General features: G+C 53.2%; 1 protein-coding gene across 3 annotated transcripts in view; it reads right to left on the bottom strand.

Moving 5' to 3' along the window:
• The window catches only part of MGAT4C (MGAT4 family member C), a 1,956,087-nt gene that overhangs the window by 1,315,452 nt on the left and 619,384 nt on the right, over positions 1-21,251 (bottom strand). For all 3 annotated transcript variants that reach the window (XM_069629325.1, XM_069629326.1, XM_069629327.1), the window contains exon 3: positions 259-360. The gene's annotated coding sequence lies outside the window, so the exon portion shown is untranslated. The remainder of the gene's footprint in view (positions 1-258; positions 361-21,251) is intronic.

A 21,251-nucleotide genomic window follows, 5' to 3' on the forward strand; every position in this document is an offset into this window, starting at 1 on the left:
ATCACAGCTTGGAGGAGTGGTCTATTGGAAGAATTGTGTACAAGAGCAATTAACATTACTACTATTTTATGAAGATGATAACTACAATGGCACTGAATGACTGTACAACATTCCCTATGGAAACTTATGAAACATAAACCAGACACCCAGGGAGCAGAATTATGTATTCAAAACATATATCGAAATGTATGTGTGGATCATGACGTTGAAATTTCCTCATGTGTACATTAAAGTTAAGACATTACAGTAATGAATTACCTGGAATTGAAGCAAAAGATATTTAATGGTTAGAACAGTTCAATGGTCTCTCTCTGGAATACCCATGGTCAATGGAAATCCTATCCTGATGCAATATGTAACCTGTAATAAAGAAGTAGAAAAAAGTAACAAATTAGAAGAAGTTTTCACCAAACTAGTTGTAAACAAAGTCTATATTGGTATCATGGGCAGTTACGACATCAACTCAACTTTTTAAGCCATTTCATGATAAAGCCAATCAATTGATCCTTCTATGGAAAGAAAATAATTCACAGCCATGAACAGACTTTAGACAGCTCGTGTAGGTTCCAAAGGTGGGACACATACATGGCCATCAAAACTCCAACAGCACACTTTAAGCAAAGGTTTACAAAGACATTGGGCCCAATTGTGATCTGCATCTGAAATGAGAAAAGTGTCATGCCGTGATGGAGCACACATTGTATTACTTGCTCCATGTTATGTGCATACATTGATATTCACATAGAATGTGGAGCATGTAGAAAAAAGTGCCAATGACACTTTCCTTTTTTTACATGGAGATCAGAATGAAGGCAAACTTTGTGAAACAGTTGATTTTTCCCACAGTGCCTAGAGTTTCAAAACATGGAAGGACATGTTCTGGAAGCTTCTTTAACTCTGTTCCTCCGACTACCAAAAATCCATATATGCCATCAGGACTAGCTCACTGACTTGTAGAATGGCAAGACGTGTTCTGGTGTGAGACCAATTAATGGAAGGTTTTGCCTTTTTTAAATTGCTTCAAAAACATGTTTTTCTTTAATTTGGGTGACATTTGGTGTAGTGTGAAGGGAAGACAATTTCATGAACAGAAGGATACATGTACATGTATAAATGGATACATCATAATCATAAACACTGCGTAACAGCTAGAAAACCGGATTTTCTGTGGCGGTCAAAAAGATGTTGGCTTCATAAAAGGTGCCCGACTTATTGTTTTTTAGAACCGCAAACATTTGGCATCAATCCCATCGTCGAGGACTAACAGAGGGACAACGGATAGAATTAATATAGGATCTGGGAAGGAGTTTTTGATAATATTTCTGTGAAAACACCAAGGTTTTCACAAATAGACTACATATACCTAATATTCAATTTCCGTAATTTATGTGTTCAAGCAACTTATTTATAATGTTTTATTTTTTATATTCCAAACAATGTGAGCCAGGATCTAGAGAGGCTTTGGACTCGTTCATTTTACCAGTAAATTGTAATAGTTTACTAACAATAATGTAACTATTGAAATGAACGCACATTAGCAATATTATTGAAACTTGAATCAGGGAGGAAGTAAATGGAACAAGCATGGCCAAGCCAACTGTTTTGACTATTTAGCTTTCCTTTATAAAAACAAATCAATCAAAATGTTAACAACTTGTTTTTACTTTTTCTAGACAAAATAAAACACAATGAGACCAGAAAGGTACTTTAGTTCATGGCTGTGGATTGGATGCTGCATTTCTCAGAAATGAAGTGGCCTAAATCAGATCTGGTTAGGATGTTTTATTACAACAAAAGCATCTTGACTGATGCAAGTAATACAAAAAACATTTCAGATAGAAGCTTCTGCAGGCAGAAATAGCTTTTAATTATCATGTGAAATATGATGATTACCTAGATATGAGCAGCTAAATATATGCAATGAGCCAATGTCTTTTGGACAGCTGGTTTTGTTGTTTTTCACACCTGCAGGTGACGGGAGTTCAGACAGCACGGTTAATTTGCTACTGCAATGGTACTGGCGTATATGCATCCTTCCATAAATGTCAGAAAAAAGTGTCTTACATATTTAATTTCTATAACACCATTTTGTTCTCATACAGATGCTAATCACCACTGCCATAAACCAAAACTAAAATGAATTAAAGGACTCAGGTGCTGGAGTATAATATCATTGTGATAAAACGTTACAGGGCAGAATATTTTTGTCATGGTTTAGAAAAGAATGTAAGCCATTAAAACTACTGAAAGCAGACCTATTTAGATCTAATTTGGGGTTCTTTTACTGAGGTGGGAATGTTCGAGGGAGAAACGACCGAAGATTATTTGTTCGAAATAATCTTCAGTCTTTTCTCCCCTGAACATTTCGATGTAATCAAACCCCTACCCCACCCCCATCCATACCCCCAACACACCACTGCCCACCCCCTTACTTACCTTGCATTCTGTCTTGCCGTGTCCCTGTGATGCCTGTTCCCTTTCACTTCCGTGATCAGGAACTGGTGCTGCATGGTCCTTTCATTTCCTTTTTTCTTCTTATTTTTGGTTGGGGGACTGCAGGATAGCTGCAGGGGACACTCCTGCAACCCTGGCTAACAATATAGTGAGCAGAGGTCGCGGGGGACACCCCTGCAGCCCTTTTTTGGGGATGACTGCAGGGGAAAAACCCTGCTCACAATATAGTGAGCAAGGTTGCGGGGGACACCCCTGCAGCCCCAGCACCGAATGCATGATCTGGTTGCACTTTTCGGCTGTTCAGGATTTTCAAACAGACAAAAATTGGCCAAATCACGCATTTGGACTTTTTTTGCAGTCATTTTGGCCTAAACGTTTAGATCTACGATGTTAATCAGGTGCAAGGAAGCAAAGAACACGTTTGTGAATATAGCCACATTCAAAAAGCATAAACATGTCTGTGGCAGTCACCCTCAATATGGTCTATTGGCTGCATTGAGGACACCCGCCCTTTAATACCTGTTTTAGCTATTAAAAACACACACACACACACATACAGCTCCCCCCACCATGTACTTACCAGACGTGCTGTAACGCTGGCGAGGCTTCTGGCATTGCGGTTGGCGTGGGCGTGGCAAGGCTGAAATGCCTTCCGGCATCAAGCCTTACTGGCCACGCCAGCCGTAATGCTGGCACTCCATTGGTGCAGCACACGTGCACTACGAAGCTCGTAGGAGCTGCGTGGTTGAGCGGCATCAGATCCTGGCAATGAATCACTTGTGTATAGGCGCGTTATAAATGCCATATCATATCATATCTTAAGTGAGTCAGTATACTACTATGTGGTTTCTAGGTATCAATCGAATAGTGCTTGCCAGCCGGTCTTATTATCCATATAAAACCAGGCAAATGTGCATGTAGATAAGGTAGTGTCTACATTGTATTCACATCCAAGCTAGTTCATCTACAGAGGTTCTGTTAATAATATAAGCCAACCTGCACTTTATTCTACCTTCTAGGCTCTTTTATTCCCCCTGTTCTGTTGCTGGCTCCAATGCTATTATCCATGTTAAATGTTTTAAAGTAGACCTGATTTGGAAGGTTTAATTTTTCACACTATGCATCAGGGTGCATGTGTGTGTGTGTGTAACACTTTAAACTTGTAAACACGTGCTGTACGCAACGGAAATACACACTTTTAGTTGAGAGGTTTTCGAAAGAAATCTACGCTCTTAAATGTTGAAAAATCCAATATGGCAAAGGCCAGGTGAAAGGAGTATTACTTTCATCATATTTTCCCTTTGTTGAGGCTTGGAGGCTCAAAACATTCATAAACCCGAGCACAGTCTGAATATTTCAGAAAACTAAAGGTCAGATTATGTATTACATGTGATGGCTTGTCTTGCTTTTAGCTTCTGCGAAGGCTCGGGGAAGGAAAGGGCACTGGTGGCAAAAATGAGCCTGCGATAGAGCAGGAAGGACTGCACACACAACCCACACAGGGATGCCAGAATTCCAGCAGTGACTGCAAACTGGCGCATGCAAAACAAACACACATTGAAGGCAGCACAAAGAAAACAATTACTTTCTCGATAGCCTGCCTTTACTCGATAGTTGGTTAAATGATGAAATCAGTTTAAATACGAATATTGTATTCAAACAATCTGATGTAGTATCGACAACAGCATGGGTGATGTCAAGTCAGGCAAATCTACTTTTTTTTGGCCTCGGGACGGGAGTATTTTTTCCGACATATGGCTATGACTTTGAACTACTGAAAGTTCAGAAAAACTTTTCTGGTTGATGTAGGTTACCTTGACGAATAGTGACTGGCGGGTGTGGGGTCACCGAGATAGGTTGCACTGGAAGGTTGTTCTTTTGCGTTTATATGCAAAATGTAATATTTGTCATTTCAGATTAGCTAGAATCGAAAAAAATGCAAATACTTTGTGCTAGCTGACAGCTGAAACAGGTCTGTTCACCCTACAGGATGTGGTGGAAGTGATGAGTGATTTAAAACAATGAGCACAGTTTGAGAAGGATGCAACAATATGCCTTTCAGTCTAATGAAACTACATAGCATTCCTACACAGGAGATTTTCAATCAAGGAGAATTACTGTTGAGGCCACTTGCGAGAAGATTTCCATGTTGAATTACCTACATTTGGCAAAATAATATGGTAGGAGAGCAACATGGAATGTTGACATGTACATCGGGAACTCAACGAAAGAAAGCCAGGCAAGCAATATGGTAAGAAGAAGTGTAACGAATCCAGGAAATGTGTCCCCTGTCTCCAAAGGCGAGACACCCCTCTTGGGACCAGGGAGGTGAGCCTGCTAAGCCAAAAATCCCCTGCAGGAGAGGGGCAAGTTGGATGCCAATGGGGGAGACCCCACCCTGTAGAAAGGAAATCCCGAAATGTGGATCTATCTTATCCTCCCTTATCCCATGCATATGCTAGCTTTATGGGTTAACATGCATAAGTACTTACCACTTCACACACCAATGGCTGGGATGGTGTCTGACCCCTTTCAGATACCATATTTCACCTGACTTAGAAAATGGGCAGATCGCCACACCCTTGGTGTGGGCAAGATTAGAGACCAATCAGCAGTGACCCAGAGGGAGAGTAGCCGAATGAGCAACAGGCACAAGGAATGCTTATGGAGTGGCAAAGACACAGAGACACCGCCTCCTGGGAGGAAATGAGGAGAGAGCAAGCACACATATGGCAGGGTGTCCAGCTGAGGGAAGCCTACGAAACGTCCAGTTCTCCTGCCGAGACGTGGACCAGAGAAACCTGTTCCCAGGGGGTCATCAGCAGCTAAGAAGGCCTGGACTGAACAGTGCAGCGACAAACAAACACCGAAAACCCACCAGAAGGCAGCAGGAAGGGACCCCAAGCTCTGGGACACACAGATGCACCAGATGAAGCTGAAGTCGAGAAGCTGTGCGCCCGACATGAACGCTGACCAGGAAAAGCAGGGTAATGAATGAGAAGATATGCAGTCATTCCTGGGAAGCAGACCGAGGGTGGACAATCCAAAACAAACCCCAAGGCAGGCAGAAAGCATGCAGACCCCAAAGTGGGGTGCAGAGAAACAGACACCAAACAGGAGTGCAAGCCACAGAGTCCCAGGCAGGGGTGAGAACCACCAGAGCTCAACCCGGGATAAGTATAACGCAACCCCTAGCCGAGATACAAGTCACAAAGCCCCAAGCGGGGCTGAGAGCAAAAAGGCCCCAAGATGGGCAATAACAAAGTCAATCCCAGGGTGGGTGGAGAGAGACTGAATCACATGGAGGAGTGTGAAACCCAACACCCCAAGGAGGGGAACAATCAAAAAAAGCAGAGATGTGTGGAAAGCACCATGAGGTTACTTGGAGGAGGACCCAAGAATAAAGGCAGGTCTGGGCCTGTGAGCCAGGAGGTTCACAAAGAGGGAGAAGGGTCAAGAATAGACAAATGTCCTGGCCTTTCAGGGAGAAAGATAGACTAAGCAAGGACTGAGAAGTAAACGCAGGAGGGGGAGCTGGGAGAGACATTTGCTGGTGCCTTGAACTGGAACTTTTTCTTTTAGTTCAGAGATATTATGGTTGGGTCAGAAGTCAGCCACCATGCCATGATTTGGGTAGAAGACCCTTTTGAAACTTTTGGCTGAGTTAGGTTCTGTTTAGTTGGGGAGTGGTAGGGACAGGTTTTTCCTGGACAGTGGACTTGGATTTCTCTCTTGTAAGACATCTTGACAGACACCCCTTTGACTGCTTCTTTCTTTAAGAGTAGGGCAGAGAAGCCTAGGTATAGTATAGGTTTTTGTATTGAAAAGAACTGAGTTATACAAAATGCCATCTTGTTTGTCTCCTGATACTGACTTACCAAATAAGACATTTCAAAATCATCTTTAAGTGGCTTTTCTATTCCCGTCAGCAACATAAGTGGGCTAGGTAGTGCTGTAGTTAGTCCCAGTACATACTCAAATCAGATCTTGATTGATTGTGAAAGGAACAACAATATCTGTAAAGACATCAAGAAATTCCTCAGTTTGCGATACCCGGCACTTCCCACTCATTCCTGTTCTAAAGTATTGTCAGACTTTATCTGTTGATGCAATTAAATGCAGTGGGAAAAGAAAACGATGTAAAACAGATGTATGCGTTAGGTAACACTTGAACCAGAAAGTGTACTATCATAAAAATAATAACTGATGAACAAATGGTTAAGAAGACACAGAAATGGATAAGAGAATTTTAAAAGATCTCCAAATGATAAATCGCTTAGAAGTTAATAGAACAAATATCGAGGGTCATTTATGTTCATCAGACTATCCTGGTTTCACCTCACATGAAGACTCTAACAGGGTAATTCATAGAATTTCGCAGAAAAGTGTCGCAAGCGGCTGGCGCAGAGTGTCAGCATGCGAATGTCTGCGCCAGGCGCGTGCGCCAAAACCGATTTCCGCGCACAGCGTATTCATGGATTTTAGGCTCCCAAACCAGCTGTGGCGCAAAGTATCGCAGCGACCCTGCAGCAGCACCAGTAACGTCCCCAAGAACGCCCTTGCGCAAGGAAAAGCCATCAAAATCGCTAAATCATCGCAAAGGGCTGCGCTAACCCTGGACCAGTTTACAGGGCTGCCAAACAAGGAACGCAAATCGGGTAACGTACATATCAGGGGTACGCAGGAAGTTTTACATGCGATTAGCCAGGGTACGTGTATGACAGGGGTACGCGTGAAGTTAAACACGCGATTAGCCAGGGTACGTGTATTACAGGGGTACACGGGAATTTTCACATGCGATTTGGCTGGGTACGTGTATGACAGGGGTACGCGTGAAGTTTTACACGCGATTAGCCAGGGTACGTGTATTACAGGGGTGTGCGGGAATAATCACACGCGATTTGGCTGGGTACGTGTATTACAGGGGTGCGCGGGAATTAACACACGCGATTTGGCTGGGTGCATGTATTACAGGGGTGCGCGGGAATAATCACACGAGATTAGGCTGGGTGGGTCCTCACAGGTGTTCCCTGTACACCCTCCACGGCCCCTGCAGGCCGCCCACAAAACAGGGGACTACCCTGCACACCTGCTCATGTCTCCCACCCCCCACCCCCCCCCCCCAGCAGTGTGGGGCACCCTCCACCAGGCTCCCACTCATGTCTCCCACCCCCCCCCAGCCACCATGGGCAGCCCCCACCAGGCTCCCACCCATGTCTACCACCCCCCCACCCCCAGCCACCATGGCCAGCCCCCACCAGGCCCCCACTCATGTCCCCTATCACCCCCACCCCCCAGCCACCATGGGCAGCCCCCACCAGGCCCCCACTCATGTCTCCCACCACCCCCACCCACCAGCCACCATGGGCAGCCCCCACCAGGCCCCCACTCATGTCCCCTATCACCCCAACCCCCAGCCACCATGGGCAGCCCCCACCAGGCTCCCACCCATGTCTACCCCCCCACCCCCAGCCACCATGGACAGCCCCCACCAGGCCCCCACTCATGTCTCCCACCCACCCCCACCCCCCAGCCACCATGGGCAGCCTCCACCAGGCCCCCACTCATGTCTCCCACCACCCCCACCCACCAGCCACCATGGGCAGCCCTCACCAGGCCCCCACTCATGTCCCTTATCACCCCCACCCCCCAGCCACCATGGGCAGCCCCCACCAGGCTCCCACCCATGTCTACCACCCCCCCACCCCCCAGCCACCATGGGCAGCCCCCACCAGGCCCCCACTCATGTCTCCCACCACCCCCAAGCCCCAGCAGTGTGGGGCACCCTCCACCAGGCCCCCACCCATGTCTCCCACCACCCCCACCCCCCAGCCACCATGGGCATCCCCCACCAGGCCCCCACTCATGTCCCCTATCACCCCCACCCCCCAGCCACCATGTGCAGCCTCCACCAGGCCCCCACTCATGTCTCCCACCACCCCCACCCCCCAGCCACCATGGGCAGCCTCCACCAGGCCCCCACTCATGTCTCCCACCACCCCCACCCCCCCAGCAGTGTGGGGCACCCTACACCAGGCCCCCACCCATGTCTACCACCCCCCACCCCCCAGCCACCATGGGCAGCCTCCACCAGGCCCCCACTCATGTCCCCTATCACCCCCACCCCCCAGCCACCATGGGCAGCCCCACCAGGCCCCCACTCATGTCTCCCACCCACCCCCACCCCCCAGCCACCATGGGCAGCCCCCACCAGGCCCCCACTCATGTCTCCCATCCCCCCCACCCACCAGCCACCATGGGCAGCCCCCACCAGGCCCCCACTCATGTCCCCTATCACCCCCACCCCCCAGCAGTGCAGGGGCAGCCTCCACCAGGCCCCCACTCATGTCTCCCACCACCCCCACCCCCCAGCCACCATGGGCAACCTCCACCAGGCCCCCACTCATGTCTCCCACCACCCCCACCCCCCCAGCAGTGTGGGGCACCCTCCACCAGGCCCCCACCCATGTCTCCCACCACCCCCACCCCCCAGCCACCATGGGCAGCCCCCACCAGCCCCCCACTCATGTCTCCCATCCCCCCTACCCACCAGCCACCATGGGCAGCCCCCACCAGGCCCCCACTCATGTCCCCTATAACCCCCACCCCCCAGCAGTGCAGGGGCAGCCTCCACCAGGCCCCCACTCATCTCTCCCACCACCCCCACCCCCCAGCCACCATGGGCAACCTCCACCAGGCCCCGACTCATGTCTCCCACCACCCCCACCCCCCCAGCAGTGTGGGGCACCCTCCACCAGGCCCCCACCCATGTCTACCACCCCTCCCCACCCCCCAGCCACCATGGGCAGCCCCCACCAGGCCCCCACTCATGTCCCCTAGCACCCCCACCCCCCAGCCACCATGGGCAGCCTCCACCAGGCCCCCACTCATGTCTCCCACCACCCCCACCCCCCAGCCACCATGGGCAGCCTCCACCAGGCCCCCACTCATGTCTCCCACCACCCCCACCCCCCAAGCAGTGTGGGGCACCCTCCACCAGGCGCCCACCCATGTCTACCACCCCCCCACCCCCAGCCACCCTGGGCAGCTCCACCAGGCCCCCACTCATGTCTCACACCCCCCCACCCCCCAGCCACCATGGGCAGCCCCCACCAGGCCCCCACTCATGTCTTCCACCACCCCCACCCCCCCAGCAGTGTGGGGCACCCTCCGCCAGGCCCCCACCCATGTCTCCCACCACCCCCAGCCACCATGGGCATCCCCCACCAGGCCCCCACTCATGTCCCCTATCACCCCCACCCCCCAGCAGTGCAGGGGCAGCCTCCACCAGGCCCCCACCCATGTCTCCCACCACCCCCACCCCCCAGCCACCATGGGCAGCCCCCACCAGGCCCCCACTCATGTCTCCCACCCACCTCCACCCCCCAGCCACCATGGGCAGCCCCCACCAGGCCCCCACTCATGTCCCCTATCACCCCCACCCCCAGCAGTGCAGGGGCAGCCTCCACCAGGCCCCCACACATGTCTCCCACCACCCCACCCCCCAGCCACCATGGGCAGCCTCCACCAGGCCCCCACTCATGTCTCCCACCACCCCGACCCCCCCAGCAGTGTGGGGCACCCTCCACCAGGCCCCCACCCATGTCTACCACCCCCCACCCCCCAGCCACCATGGGCAGCCTCCACCAGGCCCCCACTCATGTCCCCTATCACCCCCACCCCCCAGCCACCATGTGCAGCCTCCACCAGGCCCCCACTCATGTCTCCCACCACCCCCACCCCCCAGCCACCATGGGCAGCCTCCACCAGGCCCCCACTCATGTCTCCCACCACCCCCACCCCCCCAGCAGTGTGGGGCACCCTCCACCAGGCCCCCACCCATGTCTACCACCCCCCACCCCCCAGCCACCATGGGCAGCCTCCACCAGGCCCCCACTCATGTCCCCTATCACCCCCACCCCCCAGCCACCATGGGCAGCCTCCACCAGGCCCCCACTCATGTCTCCCACCACCCCCACCCACCAGCCACCATGGGCAGCCCCCGCCAGGCCCCCACTCATGTCCCCTATCACCCCCACCCCCCAGCAGTGCAGGGGCAGCCCCCACCAGGCCCCCACTCATGTCTCCCACCCACCCCCACCCCCCAGCCACCATGGGCAGCCCCCACCAGGCCCCCACTCATGTCTCCCACCACCCCCACTCACCAGCCACCATGGGCAGCCCCCACCAGGCCCCCACTCATGTCCCCTATCACGCCCACCCCCCAGCCACCATGGGCAGCCCCCACCAGGCTCCCACCCATGTCTACCACCCCGCGCTCACCCCCCAGCCACCATGGGCAGCCCCCACCAGGCCCCCACTCATGTGTACCACCCACCCCCACCCCCCAGCCACCATGGGCAGCCTCCACCAGGCCCCCACTCATGTCTCCCACCACCCCCACCCACCAGCCACCATGGGCAGTCCCCACCAGGCCCCCACTCATGTCCCCTATCACCCCCACCCCCCAGCCACCATGGGCAGCCCCCACCAGGCTCCCACCCATGTCTACCACCCCCCCACCCCCCAACCACCATGGGCAGCCCCCACCAGGCCCCCACTCATGTCTCCCACCACCCCCACCCCTCAGCAGTGTGGGGCACCCTCCACCAGGCCCCCACCCATGTCTACCACCCCCACACCCCCCAGCCACCATGGGCAGCCTCCACCAGGCCCCCACTCATGTCCCCCTGCCCACAGGCCCTGACAATCCTCAAGCATGGGCCTCATGGCCAGCCACCACAGCCCGAAAGACACAACCAAGTATTACATGCGCCCATGATACTACTCCAATGGAAACAATGTAAATCAACACATGTGTCACACACACACACAATGGTTGCAAGTGAACCTGAAAACCCATATCATGACATGCATGAAAACAATGAGATGAAACCACACATTGAAGAATTAAAAAATCCAAATAATGTATTAATAACAACAGTAATGGAAACAAAATTAAACAAAATACACAAGTAAAAAAAAAAAATTAAACTGGCTGTCCCTTTTCAAATTAAAATCAATAAATGATAATCCAAAAAAATGTCTTCCAAAGTTCAACTCCATAAAAAGGAAATGAAGGGAAAAATGAAATAGAAAACCATTGCTCCATGGGAAAAAATATTCATAGTAAAAAAAATTTCCAAATCCAAAGTCCAACTATGTACAAAGTATTCAGGGTCCATCATCCCAACAGAAGAAATGAAACCTACCAAAAAACCTATCTAAAATAGGACTATATACAAAAGGTGGAGCAGTGTCGGTCGACTCCAAATAAAAATAAACTATAAAGGAAACCTATCACTAAATAACTATATACAATGGCGGCGGGCCAGTCCAGCGGCTCACTTAGTGGTGTTCCGGGCCAGGGCATCATCGAACTCCTTGTCTATGTCCCGGAGGCGGTCCTGTTCCATGGCCCCGAGGGTCCGCAGGGACGCCGACATGTTCACCTCCAACTCCCTGCGGATTGCCTCGAGGCACTCGGCCTGCCTCAGGGCCCTCCGCATGGAGTTCTCCGCCCTGACCATCGTGAGCCACGCCTCTTCCGCCCGCCGCCACTCCGCATCTATGGCGTGGCCCAGCCGCTGCCACACGGAAGACACTTCCCGTCCAGGGTCTTCCTGCCCTCCGGCCGATGCCTGCCCCTCCGATGTTGAAGGCCCCGAGCTATCGTGGCTCCCACCTACAGCCTCCTGCTGCTGCAGCTGCTGCTGTCCATGTGCCCTGTCCGATGGTGCTTGCACATCCTCCTCCAGCTGGGGTGCAGTCGTTGATGTGGCCACCCCTGCTGGACGTCCGACTCCCAACTGTGGCATGGATCTGTTGTCCACCAGCCTGGCCGCACGGTCGGAGGCAGCTCCACAGGGCACCCAGGTGACACATGGGTGGGAAGATGGCATGGAGGACGACTGGGGAATAGGGGGTTCCGTGGAGGAGGGGGTCGGAACAAGGTCCAGGAAACGGAGGAATCCAACCCTGGTGAGCTGTCCCAGTGGGTCAACGCAGTCAACGAGCCATGCGAGAAGATGTGCAGACTCATCATGAAACGACTGCAGGTCAGCTCGCATGGCCCGTTGACGCAACGCCACCCCACCCTGGACAGGCTCAACCTGGTGCAGGATAGCCACATCCGCAGGGAGAGGAAGGCCAGGTGTTGTAAGCCAATCCCCTCCCTGAGAACAGGTCTGGAGGTAGGCATCCCCGCTGGTGCAAGATGATGCAGTGACAGGAGCAGGGACAGGATTGCACACAGGCACCTCCGCGGCGGCCTGTGCTGCCTCCTGTCCCAGATCCTGCACTGCACCACTAGCACCAGTGGAATCCCCACCTCCAGACCCCGCCTCTGTCGCTTGCACGGCCTCCTCCTCGTCCAAACCCCCCACCAACCTGGATGACTCCGTGCCATCTTCCTCCGTTGGGCCCTGTGGGGTCCCAGCTGCCCCTTCTGCTGCCGAGGAGTCCAACTCCAACCTCCGCCTCTTGGACCTCCCCTCGGTAGCTGCGGCCTGGGACACGGCACCGGACTCCTCACTCCCCGACGAGATCAGAACCTGGGAGGGGATCCGGGCCTTGCGTCTCCGGCTGGTGGTGCGACCCCTGCCGCTGTGCTCCACAGCACCTTCTCCGCCCTCTTCATCAGTTGACGCTGCAGACAGGGAGAAAGAAAACACAGGTATCAGGGCACTGTCCAATGGACTCATACACACATGACAGTCATACATGAGTGGCATTGGTAAACCTCAGACATGGCATCACAATCCACAACACACATGTAATTTCAACTTGCACACATGAGCCATACCACAGCCATATTGCAACAGCCAGCACCATCCATTCACATACAACAGCATGAGCAGCCAAAGGTCATCCACACATCACATGCAACATAGGGAGTACACTACACATGCACACACACCACCAAACTTGCATGCATGTGTACACCTCCGCCAACTGTCGCAGTGTTCCGATCGACATCCATGTCACACCTGACAATCATTCCTCCACATCCTGTGCCATGCAAGCCCACACACACAAGCACCATCCATGTATCACACATGAGACCCCTCGCATGTGTCACCCTCACGGCCCTGTACACCGCCCCCTACTTGCCCACATAAAAATACATGTTCAACCAGCACACTCCTGGCACACCACACGCACAGCTTACAATCAGTATGCATGTACACTTACCGCTCGACTCCAGACGGGTCTGCCTCTCAAGGACCTGGACGTGGAGCGCTGGGGATATGCGTTCCAGGACCCTCATCTGATCTTCCGACAAGTGGCCCCGGCGCCCCTTAGCATCCGCTGCCTTCAGGAGGCGCCGGGCCTTGTTGAGGGTCCTGGACCTGAAGTCCTCCCAGCGCTTCCTGACACGTTCGTAGTCGTGGACTGCCACCTCCTCTGCGTTGATAGCAGTCACAATGTCCATCCAGATCCGAGTCCGCCCTTCCTTGTCGGCGCGCAACCTTCCGAAGAGGGCATCATACTGCCCCAGGACATGCTCCACCAGGACACCAACTTCGGTGGCAGTGAAGCTGGTGCCCCTCTGCCTCCTTGGCCGGGGGTTGCCACTGGTGCCAGATGTTGCAGTGCCCGACATGGCAACCCCAGAGGCAGGAGTGGGTGGGCAACTGGGTCCTGGGGCTGGGCTGTGGGGCGATGGAAAAGCAGTCGGTAGTCTTTGGTTCCAGCAGGGGTGGTCACAGCAACAGCACCCCTGGCTGATGTGCAGGCAGCAAATGGCAGGGCACGTGGGCAGCAGGCAGTCAGGCAGCAGCAGATGGCAGGTGGGAGCGTGCTCAGGGCTCTGGGGGGCAGTAATTCGGCCTTCTGGGCAGGAGCGTGGTCTTCTGTGTGTGAACGCGTGGCCAGCTTGATACGGAGTGATTTTGCACGTGAAAATCCAGCACGTCTGCGTGTAATTCGAGGAAAGGCCCTTAGCGCGTAAGCGCGTCAGCACACGTCTGTACATTCATTGGCCCAAAGGCCACCAGCGTATGCGCTTCTATGAAGTCACGTGCACGTTGAATATGGCACACGTTTGAAATGTTGCGTGTTAAAAAAATGAAAGACACGTCCGAGTGTCAAAGCGTGTAATTGGTGGAAATGGCCTTAGCGCGTACACGCGGAAGTGACAAAGCGTGTAATTGGTGGAAATGGCCCTACACGCGGAAGTGACAAAGCGTGTAATTGGTGGAAATGGCCCTAGCGCATACAAGCGGAAGTGACGCTGGACGTGTGGGCCTGCATAAAAGGTACGTGTAGAACACCATTTCCTTGTACGTGCTTTTCATGGAGAGCGAGTGGGTGAAATCTGTACTTCTTGTCGTTTCACACACGATTTACTTCACAGCGTTTCAAGTTCGTACTCCCTGTTACCTCTGACAGCTTTTTCTCTTTTTTCTCTTTTTCTGGTTTTCCTGGGCCTGTTCCCTCAAACAGCGTTCCCTTCTACTGTTGTCCTGTCTCCTCAGACAGCGTACAATTCTTCTTTTGGCGGGGGTGTTGCCAACGCGCACACGTGCTTCTTTTTCACGCTCTTTTTCCTGGCAGACGGTGAGTCACGCACGTATATAACATCTGTGCTTGCCCCGTGTGTAGCCTACCCCTTCAGAGGTCATTCTAGGCTGCGTGTGACACGCATACGTTCATTCTTGTGTTACTGGGTGCCACAGCGAAGTGCAGGTTTTTTTTTCCGCACACGTGGTCTAGGAGGGGTTGCATGCACGTCATCTCCCTTTTTTGGGCTTCCTGTGCGTTGCGTGACCCGTCATCTTTCCCCAGGGGTCACATTCAGCCTTGCTAGAGCACTAGGGTACAATTACCATCTGGTACCCAACCCCTTTGACCCCCAATTGCCCAGGACAACAGTTTACAGCCACTCCCATACGCACGTTAACATCAGTGCCATGGTTGGGAGGCGAGGAATCCGTAAGGGTGGCAAAGGGGGACGAGCCACAAGTGGAGGCCGTGGTGGATCCGGTAGGGGACGTGGTCGTTACTTGCAGGGTGACCCTGTCCCCCCATGTGTGGAGGACCAGTCAAGGGCACCCATAATCCCCCCCCACCCCTCCTGGTTGAGGCTGATGTGGCTGACACCATCCATGCTCAGCCCTTGTTGGACCAGCCCATTGTGGCACCAGACCTGGCTGACTCCATGGCTGACTGTGCGCTGGTGCACGTTGATGTCATCAGGCCACGTGGATCAGGGGCAGCAAGGTCATCTGCTGCCCCAAGTAGGCAGGGTGGAGAGGCTGCAGGGGCAGCTGCGGCTCCATCCACCCCAGCTCTCACACACCCAGCCAGGACAGTGTCGGTCCTAGTCCATCCTGCTGACATTCCCCCTGACACCGTTACACTTGAGCCAATGCCTGCACCAACTCCCATGCTGAGTGTGCAATCCCACACTCCTGATACAGAGTCCACCAGGGCTCCTGCCCCTAGTGTCCAGAGCGGCGTAGGACACTCAGGATCACCACCATCCTCCAAGCGGAAGAGGAAGAGTGCTCGTCCGGCACAGGCTGATGCCCCAGACACGGCTACACAGTCCGGCCCGTCGAGGAAGCCCAGCTTCACGGATGCCGAACTGAATGCACTTGTCGAGTATGTGTCCGCACATGATAACGAAATGGTCATTGTTGCAGGATCCAAGACCACACCTGCACAACGCCAGGCACACTGGCACACCGTTGCGGACATCGTAAGTGCCCTTGGAATCGTGAGGCGCACAGCCAATGATTGCTATAAGCTCTGGAATGACCTAAAGCGCAGGGCAAAGAATAAGCTGGCCTCAAGTCATGCCGCAACTCTAGTGACTGGAGGTGGGTCTCCAGTAGAAGACATGGAACTCACTCCACATGAGTCAGTCGCTGGGACCTACGTCACGGAGGAACAGATCCAAGGCGTGGGAGATCTGCCTGTTTATGAGGCATTGTCCGGTGAGTGCACATGCATGTGTGTGTCATCCATGTGCATGTTGTGTGTGTGAGGGCTTCTGTTTGTGTGCCAGGTGAGGGTGTGTGCGCCTGAGTCGTTTGGGTCACCCATGTGCTTCATGCAATACATTCTGCGCAGCAGCATTTGGCCATAGCAGTATCCCTTCTGCCAACAGTAGACATCTAGCCCAACAGCACGCCAGTTGCCCTTGAAGTGTCACCTTGCCACAACATTGTTGCTTATTTTTCTCTGTTCATTCAGGCAGATTGTTTGCATTCCACCACTTTTACTAGGAATTTCTCAGTCCTCTAGTCACATGTCTGACATGGCTATGGTAAAGTGGAGTGACTTTGTTACCTGGATATCATTTGTTTAGACATGTCCCTGTGCAATCGGACCATTTTGGACTGGCAGCTCCAGGTGAAAAATCAGACCTGTTTGAATTAGAAAAGCTATAACATGAGGGAACTGGACTGAATGAATAAGTGCTGCCCTCCTCTCCATCTTCACTCAATAGCAATGGTACATGCCATCTGTGTGATGGCATGTGTATTTCACCTGGCAATCACAGGCCAATGTGTGATGCCACTGCGGGCAGCATGCAGAAAATGTGTTCATCTTCCATCTTGGTGTCATTAGTGTGTGCCATTTGCCTACCCTTCATACGCAGTGAGGGTGCATGCATGGGAGGGTTTTAGTCATGTGGGACATGTGTCAATCAAGTACTGGTTCTGTTGCTTCTCAGCCCTCATTGTGTGCCATGGTGCTAATGCCTGTTTCCATTTGTTTGCTTTTATGTCTTTGCAGGGGAAGACGCACCTGATACTGCTGGGGTTGTGGAGATGGTGCAGACCCAGGAGGGGTCGGAGGGCCGACCGACCACCAGTGAGGGACGTGGTGTGGTGGTGGGTGAGAACCCACAACTGCTGCAGGTCGTGCTCTCAAGGGGTGTCTCTGGCTGCACCTCCCCCGAGCTGTACTCAGGTGTTGATTCGGATGATGAGACCTACGTGCCGTCGCAGGTGAGTGTTCCTGGGAGGGATTCTGTTCTGTCCCACCCACCTGCACCAGGGTCAGAACCCTCAATGGGGATGTCAGTGTTGGCAGGTACGCCTTTGGTGGTTACGGATGCAGGGTCACACTCCGCGACATCTGATCCTGTTCCTGGGCCAGCAGATCAGAGGGGGAATGCAGTCCTGCAGCCTCAGGCAGTGCCGGCACAGCAAGGCGCAGTTCGCCTTGCCCCAGACAGGTGTGGTGCCCGCCGACGTGGTGGCCGTACGCCACCTGGCAATACCGCATGGGAGCAATCCATTTACGGTATGGCAACCCAACAGGCAGCATCATCAGAGATGATGGCTCAGGCCATGGATAGGGTGGCCACTTCCATTGTCCCCCCCGAAAGGCTGATGGAGCGACTACAGCAGGCAACCGACTCCATCTGCCAGTCACACAGGGAGGACATGTTGGCGTCCAACAGGGACAGGCGGGCGGCACTGGCGACTCTGCAGGAAGCCATCTCCATAGAGTCCCAGGGCCACAGGGAAGCCCTGAGGCTGGAACTCCTTCACCTCAGGACGACTCTTGTTGAGCTTGAGGCTTCAACAAACCGAAGGACAGAACAGCAGATGGAGCGTCTCACCCGTACGCTCTCAGCTGAGATGCAGGGAACTAGGGCGGAGGTCCGGGCATCCCGTGAGTTGTTGCATGGGGACCTCCGCACACTCATCCTCCAGAACGAGACCTACCACACCCGCATGCTTGCAGCAATGGAGGAACAGACTAGGGCCTTGCGTGCGCTGCCTCCCATAGTGCCACCACCTCCGGATGCAGCTGCACAGGGTGATAATAGCGCAGCAGTGATACTCCCACAATAGGGTAGCCGTGTGGGCCATGAGCCCATGGAGGTGTTTTTTTTTCACAAGATCCACACAGGTGGGTTTTGGTGTGCACCCTGTCCTCGGACCTCCTGGGTGGCCTCCCCAACCCCCCTAGGCCCATTAATGGGCATTTTTGATTTTTTTTTATTTATTTATTTTGTTTTAATTTTTTTTTTGGGACAGTGTGTTGCCTTGTGTGGCTCCCGTGGGCATACGCTGCATTGTGGCTGGGCAAATGCAGGCTTGTCATGTATTTGGTTCAGATGCTTGGGTTTTTGTCACACACACCCCTCCTGCTTCCCGTTTCCATGGGCTTGCAAAGGGTGTGCCCAAGTGACATTGACGTACATGGTGACATTGGACTCCCACTACATGTGTGGGTAGTCTAGTCAATACTGTGTATACATTCCTAGTGCATATTGCTGTTGTGTTGTACAATGCATGTTGCATTGATGTGTAACTCATCATCCATGTCTACCTCCTAATTTGCAGGTCCTTTCCTCATGTCTACACAAGGCCCTCTACTTTGGAGATGGGGTCCATGTTGGCAGCAGTGCACTTACAACTCTACATGGCGGCAACACTGTACAGTTGGAAGTGGTGGGAGTGCAGGCATTTCCAGGTGATGAGACTACTGATTCCTTACATTCGTAATGTCATGTTAATGGTAGTTTTGAGGGTCAGGAGCTGATAAGTGTTATTGCTAAATACCTGCTCAAGTGTGTTGTTGGTCCTGCATTACTGTGAGCATTTCAGGTGTCGCGAGTTTCAATTAGGGACACTGTACTTTGTGACACTTGTGTCATGTTGTGGGGATTACTTTGTTTACCTGCACATAGCATGACATGGCACGGTGTGTCGTGTGGCGGTGCTGGCGATGGGTTTAATGACATGGCACTGTCCTCATGTTGCATTTTGCAAGTGGGTATTCATTTTAGCTGCATGAATGTGTTTTTTCACGAAACTGCATTGGTGGTGTCTGTGTAGGTAGGGATGCACACATTGTAACACTTCCAGGTGAACAATCTCAGGCTGATATGGTTTTGACGGTTGATTCTCCAGACATTCAGGATCAGTGTCAGGTTGAGTCATCATTGATTGTCAGATGGTATGTGCCAGGGCAGTGTGCACTCCACAGGGGTGTGATTTCTATGTGAAGTAATTAGCCACTAGCTGTGTATGGGCTGCCTCCCCCGTGCCCTTCCCCTCCCATGCGCAGCGGGCGTGCATGTGGTTGGGGATGTGGGGGCACCACCATGTCCACGGCCAGGCCCCGGCATGTTGCAACGTTGTGCAGGACACATGCTGCCACTATGATCCTGCACACTACTGGGGGAGCGTATAACAGCTGCCCGCCAGAACGGTCAAGGGAGCGAAAGCGTGACTTAAGCACTCCGAATGTGCGCTCCACTATGCCCCGGGTTGCAATGTCGGCTGTGTTATATCTTACCTCGGGTGGCGTGGTGAGGTTCCGAATTGGCGTCATCATGTGGGGGCTGAGAGGGTAGGCACTGTCCCCTGTGGAGGTGGTGATGGGTATCATTGGTGGGGTTGTGACCTTGCTCAGTATCTGACATGCATGCATGTGCAGTGGCATTCATACTTACCAAGCAGCCATGTATCGCCATGCCGCCCAGCTTCTAGGTCCCGGCTTAGGGTGGACATTCGGTAAATGAAACTGTCGTGGGTGGACCCGGGATAGTTGGCATATACTGAGGTGATGATTCCCTTGGCATTACATACTACCTGCATGTTGATGGAATGCCAGTGCTTTCGGTTCCTATAGATGTGCTCAGATGCCCTGGGGGGACGTAGAGCCACATGGGTGCAGTCGATGGCACCTAGCACTTTTGGGAATCGTGCCACACCGTAAAAATCCAGGGCGGCAGCATGCCTTTCTGCAGGTGTTCTGGGCAGGTATATGTGCCTGCGGACTGATGGGCGTGCAGTGATGATGTTCAAGAGGTGGTGTAGGCAGCATGACTGCGTGGCCTGTGACACCCCACCCACTATGGCACTTGTCCGCTGAAATGATCAGTGGCTAAGAAGTGCAGTACATTGAGGACCTTCTCCAGGGGGCTGAGTGCTTGGGAGCACAGGGTGGGTGATGTGAGGTCATCCTCCCACTCACTCACCAGGTCCAGTATTATGTGTGGTGGAAACGTGTACCTCCCATACACCTGGTCATCAGGCATCCCGAAAAGGCTGGTTCTGGGTGTGAACATTCTGGCCCTGACTATCCTCCTCCTCCTCCTTTGGTAGCCCACGGCCACTGCTGCTAGGAACGGTATATTCATCCTGGCGTTTGAGCTTGTTAGTTTTTTCCGCGCAAATGTATGCGTCGCGGGTCGACGTATGCCTGCTTCCTACTGGCGTACGTGTTTCTTTGCGCGTGTTGTAGGCAAGCGTGTGAAACTTCCCGCGCACCCCTGAAATCCAGTACCCAGGCCAATAGCGTGTGGAAATTTCCGTGCACCCCGGAATACACGTGCGCTGATGTACTCGCGTGTGTAAGTGCCCGCGCACCCCTGAAATACACGTACATAGGCCAATCGCGTGTACGCGCACTTTTGTCCAATTACACGCGATGACACTCTGACGTGCAGTCTTTCCACGTGTGCTCCGTCATCACGTGCTATGAGGGAAACACCCGTGCGGGTCACGTCACAGACGCGCTTACGCGCTGAGTGCCTTTGGTCCAATAGAATCGCGTATGCGCGCTGACGCGCTTACGCGCTAAGGGCCTTTCCTCGAATTTCACGCTGACGTGCAGGATTTTCACGTGCCAAATCACTCCGTATCAAGCTGGCCACGCGAAAACACACGGAAGACCACACTCCTGCCCAGAAGGCCGAATTACTGCCCCCCATTGCCCCGAGCAGCCTCCCACGTGCCATCTGCTGCTGCCTGCCTGCCTGCTGCCACCGTGCCCTGCCATTTGGTGCCTGCACATCAGCCATCTGCAGGGGTCCAGTT

The sequence above is a fragment of the Ambystoma mexicanum genome, chromosome 12 (assembly GCF_040938575.1).
Source record: "Ambystoma mexicanum isolate Mex_15411 chromosome 12, UKY_AmexF1_1, whole genome shotgun sequence".
In the NCBI taxonomy this organism is placed as follows: domain Eukaryota; kingdom Metazoa; phylum Chordata; class Amphibia; order Caudata; family Ambystomatidae; genus Ambystoma; species Ambystoma mexicanum.